The sequence below is a fragment of the Barbus barbus genome, assembly GCF_936440315.1.
Source record: "Barbus barbus genome assembly, chromosome: 21".
Taxonomy (NCBI): Eukaryota; Metazoa; Chordata; class Actinopteri; order Cypriniformes; family Cyprinidae; genus Barbus; species Barbus barbus.
In genome coordinates this window covers 14,657,323-14,674,798 of record NC_136749.1, presented here as the reverse complement: position 1 = coordinate 14,674,798, position 17,476 = coordinate 14,657,323, and the positions used below count along the sequence as shown (strand labels likewise).

Sequence of the window (17,476 nt, the reverse complement as noted above, 5' to 3'; positions counted from 1 at the left end):
ACAAGTCCACGCACGCACGCACACGCGCGCGCGCGCACACACACACACACACACACACACACACACACGTTTGTTCATGTATCCTCATGGGGACTTTCCATTGACTTCTGTCCCTTTTACTGAGCCATCAGTGTCTCCCTATCACTATCCCCGCACTTTCTTACCCTCAAGAAATCTTTTTGCATTTTTAGGCATTATTACTGTGTTTTGTTGGGAGCATTGGTACCCACAATGTAATTGATTTCCGGTTTTACTGCCTTTGGGACAGTTGAGCCTACATTGTAAACCTGACACATTTGTATGCCTTACAATTATTGACAGTTTTGAATTCTGAAAGTCCTGCATGTTCTGTGTTCCACCACACATCCTACAGCCTGTTTAGAGTGATGAATGGAATGTAAACCATCATCTTACATAAGGGGAAACCGTTTCTATACACGTATTTAATTATGTTTTGTAAATCAGAGGTCAGAGGTAAAGTAGAGTGCTGAGTCCCTGTGCTTGTGTGTAATTTTTTCTATACAAGGGTCAAAGATATGTTTTGAGCCTCATTGGTCTGATTTTGACATACTTAGAATGATTTAGCAATTAATTTTGAATACAGGTGAGGAACTTCTTACTACAATATCTTCTTCACTGTTTTCTGCCTTTGCAAACAGATGTAACAGCCATCTATACCACTCACAAGAAGTCTCCCTGTTGTGTTGCATCAGATGTTGGAAGTCATGTGAGGTTTTGATAAAAAAAAATTAGGGTGATGTCATGTGTTTCATTTCTTCCTCTATAAATGTGGAAGTCCAAATATGGACGTCCTGTGTTGCATCAGACCGGGAAGGTGGTTTAGCTTTGTATTGTAGTCACAAGTTATGAGTGGGTGAATAATATGGTTTGGTAGTGTTAGGCAGTAAAAGAACAGATAAAAGTATGCACTATGGGGAAAGTTATTAGGAAACCATATAATCTCCTCACACTTGATATGAGATAATATCTTCTGAATCTGTTTATAGGCCTGACAGTATTTTAAAAACAAAGGGTCGTGTCTAGATTACAGATATGCTTTAATAAACATTGAAGGACACAGGCGTTTGCTAGTTCTTCCATTCTGTAGCTATAGATTTGTGATGAAAAACTACAGCTGTTAAAAATAGCTAATTAATGTTATAGTTTAATTCTTGATGCTATATCTATGTTATTGTTTAATTCTTAATTTTTGGACGGTTCTATCATGATTAACTGACTTGTTTTCCATGAAACATAAAAAGCAGATGTTAGGCATGCAGCATGCGCTACAAAGATAATTCATTGTTTTCAGTTCAATTGTAATTCCTGTGTAATTACATACAGTACCTCTGTTAATTAAATATTCTGTGAAATATATATTTTAAACCATGTTTGATGTGCCAGAAGTGCCTTTTCTCTGTGTGGATAACAGCTAATATATTTTAGCATTAAGTATAAATAATTTAGTCACCATAGGTGAAACCATCATAGAGCAAAATGGGAAATTATCATTCTTAATTCATTTAAAAACAAAATTCACAACCTTTTTCAAACAAGCCTTGTGCATTTTAAATTATGGGTGGCATTTCCAGTTTAGGGAACTTAAAGCACTTAAAAACGCTGCTATCTAGGTGCAGAATCTGATTCCTATAAATAAAAAGCTTTAAACACATTTTCACATGTGTAATATATCTGTTTCTGTTTAGTTTCCTTTCTGCCCATATTTGGTTCTTCCTGTTTTAGTTCATGACCCAGTTTTGTTAATTAGTTATATTCATCACCTGTGTTCTATTAATTACCTTGTTTCCTCGTTTGTTCCACTCTCTTTATAAGTCCTCAGTTCTCCCTCTGTGTTTGTCGGATCTTAAGTTAGTAATGGTAATGTGTGTTGATGCTAAATAAATCTCTTTTGTTATTCTTTGTCGAGCGCTCCCTTCTCTACAACCACCAACCGTTACAGAAGATCCGACCGCCAACTGAAGACGAGATCAACGCTTGGGATGCTCGAGCTCGTTCCCGTCGTTTGCGGGGGTTCTCGCCGCCGTTCGCGGCTCGCCCCTGCCCGTTCTGCGTGGGATGTTAGGCTGCCTGTCGCGGCTTACCCAGGCCACCCGTTTTGGGGAGAACGGGTCGCCATTCGCCGCTCGCCCTTACCCACCGCCCAAGAGAAATTCGTTCCGCCTGAGACGGCGATGAATGTTCCGCCCGCGGCGAGGAGGATTCCGCCGCAAGGGGCGATGAACGTTGCGTCGTCCGCGACGAAGAGGATTCCGCCGTACACGGCGATGAATGTTCCGCCCACGGCGAGGAGGATTCCGCCGCAAGGGGCGATGAACGTTGCGCCGTCCGCGGAGAAAAGGGATTCCGCCGCCAATAACGGTTCCCCCGAACCACCGAGGGGGGAAAAACAGGTGCCGGTGGGGATTTTAATTGAGTTTGAGGGCATGTCATTCCCTCCATTGCCTGCTCCTCGCCAGTGCCATCCATTGCCTGCTCCTCGCCAGTGCCCTCCAGTACCTGCTCCTCGCAAGCGCCCTCCAGTGCCAGCTCCTCGCCAGTGCCTTCCAGTGCTTGCTCCTCGTCTGAGCCCACCAATTCCGGCACCTCGCAAGTGCCCACCTGAGTTCCCGCTGGTTCCGTCCAGCCCACCTGAGTTCCCGCTGGTTCCGTCCAGCCCACCTGAGTTCCCGCTGGTTCCGTCCAGCCCACCTGAGTTCCCGCTGGTCCCGTCCAGCTCTCCTTCGTCTTCGCTGGTTCTATCCAGCTTCGCGCCTCCCGTGCGCCCTCAAGTGCCCGCTCCTCCAGAGCGCCCTCAAGTGCCCGCTCCTCCAGAGCGCCCTCAAGTGCCCGCTCCTCCAGAGCGCCCTCAAGTGCCCGCTCCTCCAGAGCGCCCTCAAGTGCCCGCTCCTCCAGAGCGCCCTCACGAGTCCGCGCCGCAAGAGCGCCCTCCTGCGTCTACGCTGGTCCCGTCCAGCTCTCCTTCGTCTCCGCTGGTTCCGTCCAGCTCCGCGCCTCCAGAGCGCCCTCAAGTGCCCGCTCCTCCCGAGCGCCCTCAAGTGCCCGCTCCTCCCGAGCGCCCCCAAGAGCCCGCTCCTCCCGAGCGCCCCCAAGAGCCCGCTCCTCCAGAGCGCCCGCAAGAACCCGCTCCTCCAATGTGGGCCCCAGAGGGGAACTTTCCCAAAGAAATTTTGGGGGGGGGCCATATAGCCGCAGTTTGTGTGGCCAGGCCAAAGGCCACAAAGGACCCCGATCCATCATGGCCTCCCGAGGACCCCGATCCGCCATGGCCGTCCGAGGATCCAGATCCGCCAAGGCCGCCCGAGGACCCCGTCCTGCCATGGCCTCCCAAGGCTCCGGATCCGCCATGGTCTCCCGAATCTCCAGTCCTGCCATGGCCTCCCAAGGCTCCGGATCCGCCATGGTCTCCCGAATCCCCAGTCCTGCCATGGCCTCCCAAGGCTCCAGATCCACCATGGCCTCCCGAATCTCCAGTCCTGCCATGGTCTCCCAAGGCTCCTGATCCGTCCTGGAGGCTCCCCTGTCCTATCCTGGTCCTGCTCCAGCCTCCAGGACGCCCGCCCCCCCTCCCCGATGTTACTGTTACGGTGCGGGACGCACCTTCCGGGAGGGGGAGATACTGTAATATATCTGTTTCTGTTTAGTTTCCTTTCTGCCCATATTTGGTTCTTCCTGTTTTAGTTCATGACCCAGTTTTGTTAATTAGTTATATTCATCACCTGTGTTCTATTAATTACCTTGTTTCCTCGTTTGTTCCACTCCCTTTATAAGTCCTCAGTTCTCCCTCTGTGTTTGTCGGATCTTAAGTTAGTAATGGTAATGTGTGTTGATGCTAAATAAATCTCTTTTGTTATTCTTTGTCGAGCGCTCCCTTCTCTACAACCACCAACCGTTACAACATGCTTGTAGCTGATTGATTTCTCTACAGGCCATTGTTCAGCAGCTTAGAAGACAAGACTGTAACTCATTATGTCATCTGATAGACAGCTATGCTCAATTACACCCATGGTGAGTATGTCTGATACCAAAGGGGCTTGCTGTTTCCCAACCCCTAAGAACCAGTCTGCACAGATATTTCTGCCAGGAAACAGTACTGTTTACAGTACATGTTACAAGTAGCAACAGAAAAACAACATATGGTGAAAGCTCAATTTGTTAATGACTTCTGCGATGTGCATCCTCACATGTATGCTTTAGATCCATAATCAGAACATCACAGTACTGATACAGGTCTTCAAACGCCTGATATTTGTCACAACAGTAATATACATAAACGTTACTGCACTAGAAGAAGAAGAGTGATGGAAATTCCATGCGGTTTCAGCTCATCTCAGAGGCTTCAGCTGTAGGTTACCGAATTAACATCAAAATGAAAGACTCTCCAACTGTTCAGTCAGTCATGTACTAGTGAGATCACCTGAGCTCTGGTAGAACAGGAACTCATGCAAGAAAGAGTGAACTGTAATAACCCTGTGGTCTGGTCTTCTGACAGTTATTTCAGCCACTAATATGCCAGAAAAATAATCTTCTCGTACTCTTTTTTTTTTTTTTTTCAACAGTAAAAGATGTTTTCAGTAATTGCTCTGCAGGCTTTTATAGCTCCTTGACTGAGATTCCTTTCATCTGCTTGATGCAAGGGACAGGGCCTGTAATATCATTCTCACCATTTTGCTGAGTCATCCATCATTTTCATACACTCCACCTCCCTCTTCACAAAGGCCTCTGGCTCTGCACATGTGTGCAATTTTGTGGCTTCCGAGAAGTGATGGCCAGTCTCACACAGCCTATAAATCTCAAGTGTATGTGGGTGTTAACTATTCCTTTTACCCTGAACAGTGCACTTTCATTGTCTAGTTTTAATCTTTTTTAATAGTATTTAACAAGACAAGACATAATGGTATGTTCATAAAAAAAATAAGTGATTAATGATTGTCCCAATCTGGCCCCAGAGAGAGCATCGTTTGGGCCCCTGCCATCCTCTGGGCACCCTTTTCCCCCATCAGTGAGGCCCCTGTAAACAACTACAAAAGATTATTTTTTTTTTTTTTTTTTAGCTTTCAACTGAATACAAGATGGTAACAGACACACAATTAAACTTATGCGCAAAATTGGAATATACATAAAACATTTGCGAATAAGCACAGTTTCCATCCAACAAGCCAAAGAGAACAAAATCGTCACTTCTTGATAAACTGGCACTATATAGCCTATCACTATGAAAAGTTGGAAAGGCCACTGAATATAATAATTTTCATTTATAATAAATTACTTGCACCTCAGAGCAAGCAGACAAAACACAGTAAATGCAGTCATTGCTTTCGGAGGCGGATGCCTGCTGTTTGGAGACACAGTCGTGTAAGACAATTATACAGAAATACTTTGATGACAGACTTTGCTCAAGGATTTCAGAATGACCAGAACAACATTTCAGATGCTGTGGAACGAGATCGGTCTGCTAGTTAGTCAGGATTTGCCTTCCCACAGCACAAAGTCACATGACTTTTTTTGATGAGCAGGGAGGAATTATTCGGCAAATCTCGCAACCCTTTTTCACACAAGTCAAAAACCACCTCAAGCATGCCTAAAAACTTTTTTGCGAATTAAGGCATTTCCATCACTCTTTTCTGATGGGATACTTCAAAATGTGTATAAAAGCAGGGTGATGGGAAATATAGCTACTGTTTGATATACAAAAAAGGGAACACATAAACAAAAATAAAGATCACAAATACAGAGCATGTATCACAGATCAAAATGAACAATCAAATCAAGAGAAACTGAGGAGAATACAAGAGTTATCTATGCACCTATAGGAACACTAAGTCATACCAAACCACAAAATGCCACAAGTAGCCTAAAGGCATTTATGCAGTCAAGGTATGGTGTAGTAGAGGTCTTCACGGAGGACCCGAGACCAGAGGACCCAGGATCCGTACGGGCTCGGGTCTATATTTTAAATGGTCTGCCGGGTCCGGGTCGTGTCCCAATCTATTACTTCGGGTCCCGGGTCTGTTTAACATTGTATGTAATACCCGAGTCGATCGGAGAATACCGCACCCACCAGTGATCAGTGTCAGTCAGCATGCGTAACTTAAAGTTTGTAAAATTAGGATGAGAAAAGTGAGAGCGGGAAATATGGTGAAAATAAAAAAAACACGTGTTACCTCAGCCGCCAGAAGCAGAGCGCGGACGGAGTTAAGTAGACAACGATCATGGATTTGTCACTTCGGCCTAGTTTATTCATGGTTTTGTGACGGAGCCCTGACACTCCGTTCTTGTCTTGCTTTCTGGTGAGCGCGCGGCCGGCTTCGAGTGTGCTCGAGCCGCGCGCTCTCTCGTCTGCGTGCTCCGTTTCATGTTGGGGCGTGGTGTTCGGATCCCGGCCCTCCTGTCTTGTTCAGACTCGGTTCTGGTTTCGTGTCTGGGTTCGGAAACTCACGCTCCAGGTGTTCTTGCTGTGGTTGCCGGATTCAGTCCCGGAACGAGTGCTGTGTGAACAAAAGCCATAATAAAATGGTGCGCGGCTCATTATACACGTCACATGAAATGTCATGTTTCTTCACGGGATCTTTACGGGTTGTGTGTGAATGCACACACAGATTCCGGAAAATCGCTGGCAGTGTGAATGAACCAAAATCAAACAATCCCGGGATGATTCCCGGAACACATTACCAGTGTATTTTCCGGAATCTCTGTGTGAAAGAGGCTTAGGTCCCCATCCCGGGATCAATCCCGGGACGTGTTTGCGTTCACACAGAAGGCACTTCGGCAATTTTCCGGGACCAACGTGCAGTGTGAAAGGGGCTATAGTAATACTAAGCAGTTCAAACAGTGAAACTTATTTTACCTATAACATTAATCAGTGTGAAAAGAGTGAGGTTGTGTTGTTTAGTGACACCGATGTACTGTCCTGTATTAGCAATGCAGGTGTTTTGTAGTTGGATGTAAAAGTGAACAGGACCCCCCTGGTTTAATGGATTTCATAGCAATAAAAAAAATATTCCCTAAATGTCCCTGCCCTGTTTTCAAGTGGTCTAATAGCAGTGGCGTATAATGCATATAATGCACATATTATGTCGTACACAGGCTCTCAATAACAATGACGGCTGATCAACAATTTCAACAGTAGGCTAGATTAGGGTGGGTTAAAGGCAGTGTAAATTTCCCTAAATGGATCAATAAAAGTAATCCGCCAATACACGGGCACTATGCACATTCACGTCACACTAAAATGACAACGTGCCCAAAGCAGCAAAACTGTACAAATGCTGGACATCCACACACCACACCACAGTTTTATCAACGCACCACATACACCTCCATAACAATGTGCATGATACAATACTCATCAAATAATAAAGCACTCACCTGTCACTTGTAAATAAAGTCCATGGGTCTGTCATTCCATGTCCCTTTACTCGGATTAAAAAGTAAACACTGCCAACAAAATAACTTGTGCTCGGTGCTAGCTGTTAGCCACTCATAGCACTCATAGTTGCAAACTTTGAAATGGCGCATAAAACTTTCCTCACCTTTGTTAGCAAATTCAGTTTGGGTGTAGGTCTTCCATTCTCAGTTAACGTTATGCTTTTTTGTCTCCAAAAAAGTGCGTGGAAAAAGGTGTTTTTAGTAGATCGGCAACAAGATCTGGTGTAGGCGCCAATGACTATGGCTGTCATTTTCTTTTTGTTGAATTTCACATTCTTACCTTGGAAATCGCTGACTAAAGGGGCGGTCTAACACTGGCCGTAGCAGTGGGCATGTCGCTAGACCCAGAAATTTTAAACGTCAAAATTCAATTTGCTGATGATTCTGTTACTAATACTCATAACAAATCAGATGTGACGTCTTTCAACAAAAGGGTAGCACTATGTGTAGTACTGGCCGCAGACTTTTTATGTAGGATATTCCAATTCAACCTCAACAAAACTAATCATAGGCAATTTTGTGGACATTACACAAATGAAAATGATATCTAAATAATAAATAAAAACATTTATCACACAATTTTATTTTTTATAGGGCCAGGAGAGAAGGCCCTGCTGCCCCTGATGGCCGACCACTGTCTAATACACATGAGGTTTCTTTAGCATCATAGAAAACAACAAAGCAAGTATGAATGTTTTGTGACAGCAGGTTTCTGCTTTGGTTGTAAGATATTGTTTGTTGAGGCAGATGTATTTCTCATCTAGCAGATGTCCACAAAAGTGCTTTATGTTTATTTTGTTAGGTTATATTCTCCCAGCCAGTGAGAGGTACTTTCCAAGTTACACACACACAACCAAAAAAAAAGAAAGAACATTTCCATTCCTTGTCTATATCGATAGAATGACAATAATTTGTAATGGCATAATATACTGGGAGTGTCAACACTGTTGAATACACTGTGAGGACAAAAAAGCCACATTAGCTACATATGTGTAGCATTTTGTTTGAATGTTTCCTGTCAAGTTCATATTTGTTATATCTGTGATTGAACAGTGACAGGATCTTACACAGGAGGCTGCTGAAATCCTTTAATTTCAGCATGTGCAGCTTTGATTTCCAAATACTCTGCCACGCGGCTGCAGTGAATTAGAAGAAATATCAAAATTACATTCTTTAATGACAAATCTTAGGAGAAACGGCAAATATATAACACAACATAAGACATTATATGGAACTATTGTCAGACTTGTGCGCCTAGTGTTTGTTGTTGTTCCCTTGTGCTGGTAGTTTTCCCTCGTGTTTCCTTATGCCCATATTTGGTTTTCCTGTTCCTATTCCCATTTAGTTCCTCTTGTGTTTGAATTAGGGCTGTAGCTATCGAATATTTTAGTAATCGAGTATTCTACCGAAAATTCCATCGATTAATCGAGTAATCGGATAAGAAGTACTTTTTCTTTACTAAAAAGCAATACTAAATATACAAGAGAAAATAAGACAGGTCTCTTTAAATGAACAAGTAATTTGTTTCCTTTTTAGAAAAATGAACATTTTTATTGCTGAAATTGCATATATTAATAATTGTGAAAACTAAACCCATTTAGTGCAGTTAATTGCCATATTACATTCAAAATGCAAATACAAATATATAAAAATCAATTTCAAATTACTTTAAAAAAGGTAAACATAGTACAACCTAAAACTCGACATAAATCTAAATAATAATAATAAAACCTAAACAATGTGCAACTTAACTTTCATGTTTCAGCCTAACTACAGCTCAGGCATGACATAAGCCTTTACTGTCTTCTTAGAAGGCTTTGTGGCTTTTGTAAGAGGCAAAAACTAGTGGGCAGGAAGCTAACGTGGAACAAAAACAAGAGTCCATACACATAAAATTTCTTAACACATTTTTCAAACATGAATTAAAGTTATGTGGAGAATGAACCCTCTTAAATGTCTCTCTGCATACTGGTATGTGTGTGTGTGTGTGTTTGTAATCCTTTAAAGGAGCATGTGGTTGCAAACACAGTGCTCTGTATGCAGTTACAGTAAATGGTAGGGATGCACTGAAATGAAAATTCTGGGTCGAAAACCGAAACCGAAAATGCTTTGTAATTATTATTTATTTTATTAAATAATACAAAGTCATTTTGTAAGACTTTTTAATTTAACTAAATTTTAATGGCACGGAATTTAAAAAACACAAGCCAGTAAAATAACCACACTTTTATTTAAAGAAAATTGGACAGAAAATATAATAATATTAAATATCAGTGTATTATTTTTATTTAGTTCTATGCGACAGAATCAGACATAACTGTTGTTGTTGTTGTTTTTGACTAATTATCCAAATAATGTATAGTCCTGCAAATGTTTTTTCCTTTCTCAAAATGCGGTGGGGGTGGTACCATCCTGATCATGTGCACACAATGTACCCACCCATTAAAACTCATAAGTGGCTGAAACAAGCACTTTTTACACGCAACATATTTTAGGTGTTATAATATTTATTGCTATGATTGAAGAAAATTACAATTATAAAGTTATGTTTTATTTTCTCTCACCTGATGTTTTATTGTTATTTATTCGTAAAATAGCCTTATGAAATGTTTTCTTTTTCCTCAGAAATTCTGTGTTGTGTATCTGGTTTTCAAATGAAGGCATAAAACATTAATTTCATTTATCTTTATATTATTGAAAATTAAACTTTTTGGCAAACAAAGGTGATTTACTATTAAAATTAAAACATGGAAGAAATGTTGTGAGATCATTCCTTAAAAAATAAAGTTTTCATAATTTTAGTAGTGGTAGTATGTACATTCTGCTGAACAAATATATTTCTGCTGCAATGTCTTCAAACTAAACCAGACTTTTATTTTGATGGGTTGCCGTGAATACCTTTAAATTTCTGCGTGTATATGATATGAAGCTAGTTTTACTAAAATGAAACGGTAAAACACTCATGAAGTGACTCTCAGAGCAGTTCTGGAGATGTTGTTTGTGTGTTTATGTCCTCATTGAGAGGGCAGACCCTGAAATCACCGCAAGCATCACGCGCGCTTGTTTGACAGAGGTATTACAATATGAAGGTGGTTTATGAGGACACTGCCTATGTCCCCGTAATTCAAAAGGCTTAAAAAACATACTAAATGGTGTTTTTTTGAAAATCTAAAAATGCAGAAAGTCTCCTGTGAGGGCTAAGTTTAGGTGTTGGGTTGGTGTAGGGCAATAGCACACACAGTTTGTTCAGTATAAAAACCATTACGCCTATGGAGAGTCCCCATAAACCACAAAAACCAACATGTGTGTGTGTGTGTGTGTGTGGTAAAGGAAAACACATGTCTCTGCCATACAACCAATGTGTGTACAGCAGTTGCAGGAAGCTATAATGGCTTGGTTTGAAAAGGAAAAGGGGGAAGGGAAAGGGAAAGAGAAAGGGAAAGGGCTTCCTCCACTGTTGTTTTCAGACACCCACTAACAATGAGACTCACTGTGACTCATTAAAACAAATAATTCTAATTAGATGTTCTTGTCTAGTGCAACAGTCCTATGAGTGTGTCCTGACTATGTAGTTTTCATTTGACCAGAAAATCTGGTTTTGGCATCACCACTACAACATTAAACATACTAATTACCGGTATACATTCAGTCTTTTCTCATTATGTCTGGGGATTCTGTTTTCCCCTTATCCTTTTCCCATGAGTCTTTCTCACTGCACATTACTACGAAACATCTCTAAGCAAAGAGACACCTTGAGGTGTATAACCAAACAGCTAATTGGAATTGAAATTGGAATGTACAAATCTCTTGGATCCTTAACAATGAACAACTTCAAGCCTGCCCGAGACAGTAGGATTTACAACAGGACAGCAGTTCAGAACAACAACAATCAGCTCTTGCATCAGAGAGTTTTGAATGCAGATGTCAATCTTGTGTGTTATATTCCAAGAACTTCTGAAGCCAAACAATCAAGAGCAATAATCTGAGGCTCAAATTTGACCTGCATTTAATTTCATTTCTTGGTAACACACAGCCTCACTCTCGTCCAGTCCTTGGGAAACAAAACCTAAGCCGAACTGGGGAAGTCTACTAGACAAACCGAACAAATAAGACAGAAAACGTTTAAAGACATGTCTAAAAAAGACAGTTCTATTGAAACATTATACTGTACGAATAATAAAAGTCCTTATTACCTCAACACTTTTAGTCTAGTAAATGACTGAAGGAGTGGTGCCCAGAGGTGGGTAGAGTACTCAAAAACTGTACTCAAGTAAAAGTAAAAGTAATTGAAGAAATATTTACTCAAGTAAAAGTAATAGTCTGAATAGTTACTTGAGTAAGAGTAAAAAAGTTTTGGATAAAAAAAACTACTCAAGTAGTTAGTTACTAGTTACTTTGGATCATATATTGAATATAGTCTATTTTTATTTAGATATATAGATATACATTTATATATACATACATATATATTTATTTATTTATACACACACACAGTGGTTCAAAATACTTTTAATGTTTTTTTAATGTCATTTATTTCAGTGATCAAATCAGAATTTTTATCAGCCTGATTGTGCAAGTTGTGTATTCTTATTGTGTGTATTTGTGTTAATATCTGTCTGTGCAGGACCGGTCTCCAGGGAGAACGGCACGCATATGGACGCATATTCTTTCACCCTGATGTATGAGTGGCAGATATACGTCTTGGAAGCGACACGTTGCATGCAAACTTTAATTGCTTGTCACCTAAATAACTTTGAGATATATTTTGAACTTTATGATCTGTTAAGATTTTGCATGCTTTTCTACAATTTAACCAGAATCATTTTTACCAATGTTATGACATAGTTAGTGACCTATGTTAGATTATAATTACTCTTGTATTGAGAATGCATGGAGAACGGCCAATTGTATGCAGAGCACTTCAATTGATTGCATCTCTGACTCCTGGTCAGAATCCCCTGCAGTCATTATTAATCACTCACTTTTTTCTCTCTCTCTTTTTGAAAGTCAAAAAACACAATCATGGATTTTTTTATTTTCATTTTGCTATTTGAGCAAATAGAAATGCTAATAAATATATTTGATATAGTCTCCTGTTCACCACTATAGAATTTTTTCCCAAATATGAAAACTTCCATTGGTGGCTGATGGTTGATGGGGAATCTGTTTAAGTCCCTAATCCAAAGGGTGTGTGTGTGTGTGTGTCTGATTATGTGTGTGGGTGTGTTATTGGGTTATCAATCAGTGGTGATTGCTCTGCTGTATGGGTGTGTGTGTGAGTGTGTGGTACGCACCAGAGGAAAGACCTGTAGTCTGAGCTGTCCAGTCAAAAACCCTTTAATGTGTCAGCACCCTAGGCAAGAGGGCAGAAGATAATTGGAAAAATGATGGCACTAATGATTTTCAACAGATGGTTAAAATGCTGAGTTTAAGATCTACTGCTGAAAAGCTGTTTTTATTCTCAGGAATGGACAGCAGGCTTAGTGAGACTGATGGGTTAACTACAGTTTTGAGTTTACAAATAAATGTCTATAAAGTTTGTGGTAATTTTTACAATGATTTGAAAATAATATAGTGGCTATTTTGGGAAAATCACAGGTATTTTGAGCAGTAGGATTAAACAAATGTGCTAATATTAAATTAAATTAAGTAGTCTATATAAAATTGCAAAATTAATCTATCAGTACTTTTTTACTTAAGTACATAAAAAAATCGAGTACTTTTGTATTTTCATTCAAGTAATACTTTTACTGGAGTAATATTTTATAATAGTATCTGTATTTTTACTCAAGTACTTGATTTGTGTACCACTGATTTTTACATCATTGCATTTGAGTGATGCTGTGTACGGTACTTTTGATGTATGTTTTTTTCTCTTCCCTTTTTATCTCTGTTGCTTTTTATCTAACCTTTTAGTGTAAAGCACTTTGGGTCAATGCTGGTTGTGTTAAAGTTGTGCTCTATAAATAAAGTTTGACTTGACTTGACTCCTTGTCAGCTATTTCTATTACGTGTTTCATACTGTATAATGCTACTTTGAGCTCATCTTAACGCATCCTGAATGTTGACTAAGATACAGTGTGGACATGAGCAGGGCTATGACACATAAATATTAGGTTGCCATGGAAAAGTTAATAACTGACAAGGTCAAGGTGATACTTAAAATATATTTATAACACTTATTTTAAAAAAAAGAAAGATATGTTTATATATTAACCAACATCAGAAAACACTGGACATGCAAATGTGTTGTTATATTATTGACATTTTAACTTAAAATCTTAGGAACTGCTTCAAGTCAATATTTTGCATGTAAGAGATTTGGCTGACAGTTTTGGGAATCCCTGGATTAGGCAATAAGCAAAATTTGTCACAACACCAGCAACAAAGCAAAACAGCCCACATGTCCGTTTTTATTCTCGCAAGTCTGAAGGATCTCGTCTTTTTTTGAACAGTAATTGTGTCCACACACCTCTTAACAAACATTTATTTGTCATTACATAATGAACTCCCTATTTGTTGTCAATTATTTGGTTCTAACCTCTAATGAATGCTAAAATATAACAAATATACTAAGAATATTAAGAAAATCAATTTATCCACCCATTAGTCTAAATAGTGTGTTGTGTTTTCTAGTGTTCTTCATTCTAAATGTATGTTTGTCCATACAGTAGAAATCAGTGAGCACCAAAACTGCTGGATTAAAAACATTCTTCAAGATATCTTCTGTGTTCCATAGAAAACAGACAGCATAATAATGTGATGACAGGATTGTCATAGATAGAATAAAAAAGAAGTTACATCCCTAAGGGTACAGTTTTTTTTTTCTTTATTACATTTGTGTTGCTATACAGTATCTGTATGATCATTTGCATAAAATAACTGCTGGTGGTAAAAATCTAAATATGCTTGTCATGTTTGATGTATTGGGGCTTATGTTTTATCTTAACCATTACAGACCAGGCATTAGTGAGAACTGACAGTGCAGAGAACTGGAATTATGAAAGAAACAAACTTCAAACACCCATGAGTAGTCACTGTGAGTTATAGTAACCTCCCACCCCTCCTCTCCAGTCCAAACCACAAAATAAGCAGTTGTTAAATATGTGCATTTACAGGATTTAAATCTTAATTGTAGGAGAGTGTTCCCTGGCTGAAATCCAATAACCACAGAAGCTGCCATGAAACCACTTATTTATCTTGCATGCTGTTTCAAATACTTTCACATAAACACTGTTTGATTGTGATCAAAATCAAAATTATTGTTAAATAATACATTACACTGTTTTTCACCAAACCATATAGTATGCCCCACACTCTCTGAAAAAAAAGGTACAAAAGCTGTCACTGGATGGTACCTATTCAAAAGGGTCCATATTTGTGGCTTTAAAGATCCTACATCAGTACCTAAAGTATACATATTAATACCCCCCCAAAAAAAAAAAAAATATATATATATACTTTTTGAGAAGGTACTGCCCCAGTGACAGCTTTTGTATCTTTATACTGGGTTACAGTGTGCGTACATGTGAAGTAAGTGATCGCTGTCTATATTTTCTGTTATTATTGAATGATTGGCTGTTATTCTTGTGTCGATTAAGTAGTAGCCGATTAGCATAGCACTGCCAGTATTACCTGCTTGATTCAGTCTATTCGGGAGTATTTTAATGTTTATTGTGGAACTTCTGTATATTCATATCATTACGTTTATTTCTCTTGTTTAATTCATTTCAGAAACCACACATGTATACCCAAAGTCTTCAGTAAATCCAATATCATCCAGCTGTGTTGAGTACCTCTCTTCAATTAAGAAATATCTCACTCAGTTCTGATAGACTGCCTACTGTGTTTCACACCCCCAAGATTAATACACCAACGAACCCCTTCGTTTCAAGTGGTCCTTCGAGCCGGATCAGTGAATCACAGTAGAGAGATGACATCCCGTTCTGAGTCAGATCCTCCTGTTGTCTGACCTAGATGACAAATAAGGCCGCCTGCACATCTAGCATACTATCAAGTTCATGGATCAGACTTCATGAAGAGAGCGCCATCAGATACACGTCTGAATGAAGCTGGAATGGAAGCAGCTGCATTCACTTCAGAGAATGCATCACGATCGTTTTCTCCAAAGAGTCAGCCCTCATACGCTGATGATCTAGTTGTCCAAGTTGTACGGCCAGAGCCATATGGAGAAGTGTCACCAGAGCCCAGGGAACGCTACCTTCAAGTCCAGCAGTTGGCTGATATAAAGTCTATGTGGTTCGAAGGATAACGATGAGCTTTGCAGCCAGAGATCCTACCAGAGATCCTATCTATGCTGCAAGGGCTCAAGGCAGAGAACGCTTCGCTGAAGACTCCTTTGAGACTCCTCGTCGATCATTGACAACAGTACCAGCCCCTCGCACCCATGTGCCAGCATCCGTCTGTAGTTGGAGAAGTTCTGCAGTGTATGCTGATAAAGTTCCTCCACCCCAGCCTGCCCAGTGCGAGCAGCTGACAATGCTGACTTTACGATTTCACCTAGGATGCCATCTGCTGATGAGAGTCGTCACGCCCCCCTTCATAGGTCATATACCTACTCAGCCCAGCCTGCAGGGGCAGGACAATACGATACTGCGACGCCTGGTCCCAGACACAGTCTACCCTCATGTCCACAGGTGATGCCTAGAATGGAGATGCTGCACACCCAAGAGCAGATATATCGAGGACCTAAGCCTACTATCCCCAGCCTGACAGCAGCTGACCCCAGACAGTTTTCCAGACTACGGATGGCACTAGAGAACCTTCTGCCAGTGAGTGAGCGCTTCAAGGATCAGATTCTGACTGATCATGTGGAGCTAGTGGCGGACTCCTGTTGTAACTCAGTGAGACCATATACAGACACGATGCAAGCTCTTGTAAAGATGTATGGTCAGCCCCACAAGCTTGTCCTGCGGAGTATTGCTGAAGTACTGGAAGGTCCCAATCTCAAGCCAGGTGATGTGAAAGAGTTCAAGCTCTTTGCACTTCGAGTGCTCTCATTAGTGAGTATGTTGGAGCAGCTGGGTTCAGAGGGAGTAGCTGAATTAGAGTGCGGTTCACATGTGTCCAGACTCCAAGGCAAACTTCCCCATGAGCTCCAGTTTAGCTTTAAGAGATACGTAAACCCGCCTAGGATTACAGTTCCTACCCTTCTCGACTTTGCTAACTGGTTAGAGTACAAGCTTCAGGTCCAAGATGACACTGCCAAATCAGTCACGTATGCTCCACCCTTTCCTACCAGGAAAAGAGAAGGTCGTCATGACACCAAGCCTCTAGGCAGATCTATGAGCATCCTTCGGGGTGCAGAGAAGCCCACTGTTGACAGTGAATGCAGAGTGCCCGCTCCAGAGTCCAGGCCCAGCTTGGTCAGGTACAGAGAAAAGTCACGTGCCTACTGTCCTTATTGTGACAATGTTAGTCACTTCCTTAATGGGTTCACCAACTTCAAGGAGCTAACTAAAGAACAAAAAGAGGCATGGATCCGCAAGAACAACAGGTGTTGGTGGTTTGGCCGCAACCATCATGCATCCAGATGCACGCTGAAGGCTCTGTGCAAGACCTGCAACAGGAAACACCTGCTTATATTGCATGACATGAATGAGCGAACTGTGAACACCAGTGCTGAGACCGAACCCAAGGAGAACTCGTGTCTTGTGAGTACCACGAAAGGCATCTTGTATGTAGACCGTTCTGTCGGCAGCCGCAGAGTCCTCTTGAAAGTTAGTAAAGTGATCATTGAGAATGGGGATGCATCAATGGAAATGTATGCAATGCTGGATGACGGATCAGAAAGGACTATCCTCCTCCATGCTGCAGCTCAGCAACTGAACCTCAAGGGGCAGCCAGAAGATCTGATCCTGCGCACAGTGAGACAAGATCAGCAGGTGCTTCATGGGGCGGCTGTCTCCTTCACAGTATCACCTGTGTCTCATCCCCACAAGATATACCTCATTCAGCATGCGTTTACAGCTGAAAGACTAGGCCTCGTCGAGCACACCTATCCCGTGGC

At 41.1% G+C, this 17,476-nt stretch overlaps 1 long non-coding RNA gene across 1 annotated transcript in view; it reads right to left on the bottom strand.

Annotated features, from left to right (window-relative positions):
- Nucleotides 1-4,571: 4,571 nt before the first annotated feature.
- Nucleotides 4,572-17,476, bottom strand: part of LOC306887521 — a 121,046-nt gene continuing 108,141 nt past the window's right edge. The window contains exon 3 of the long non-coding RNA XR_013785687.1: nt 4,572-6,506. This is a non-coding gene — a long non-coding RNA (uncharacterized lncRNA). The remainder of the gene's footprint in view (nt 6,507-17,476) is intronic.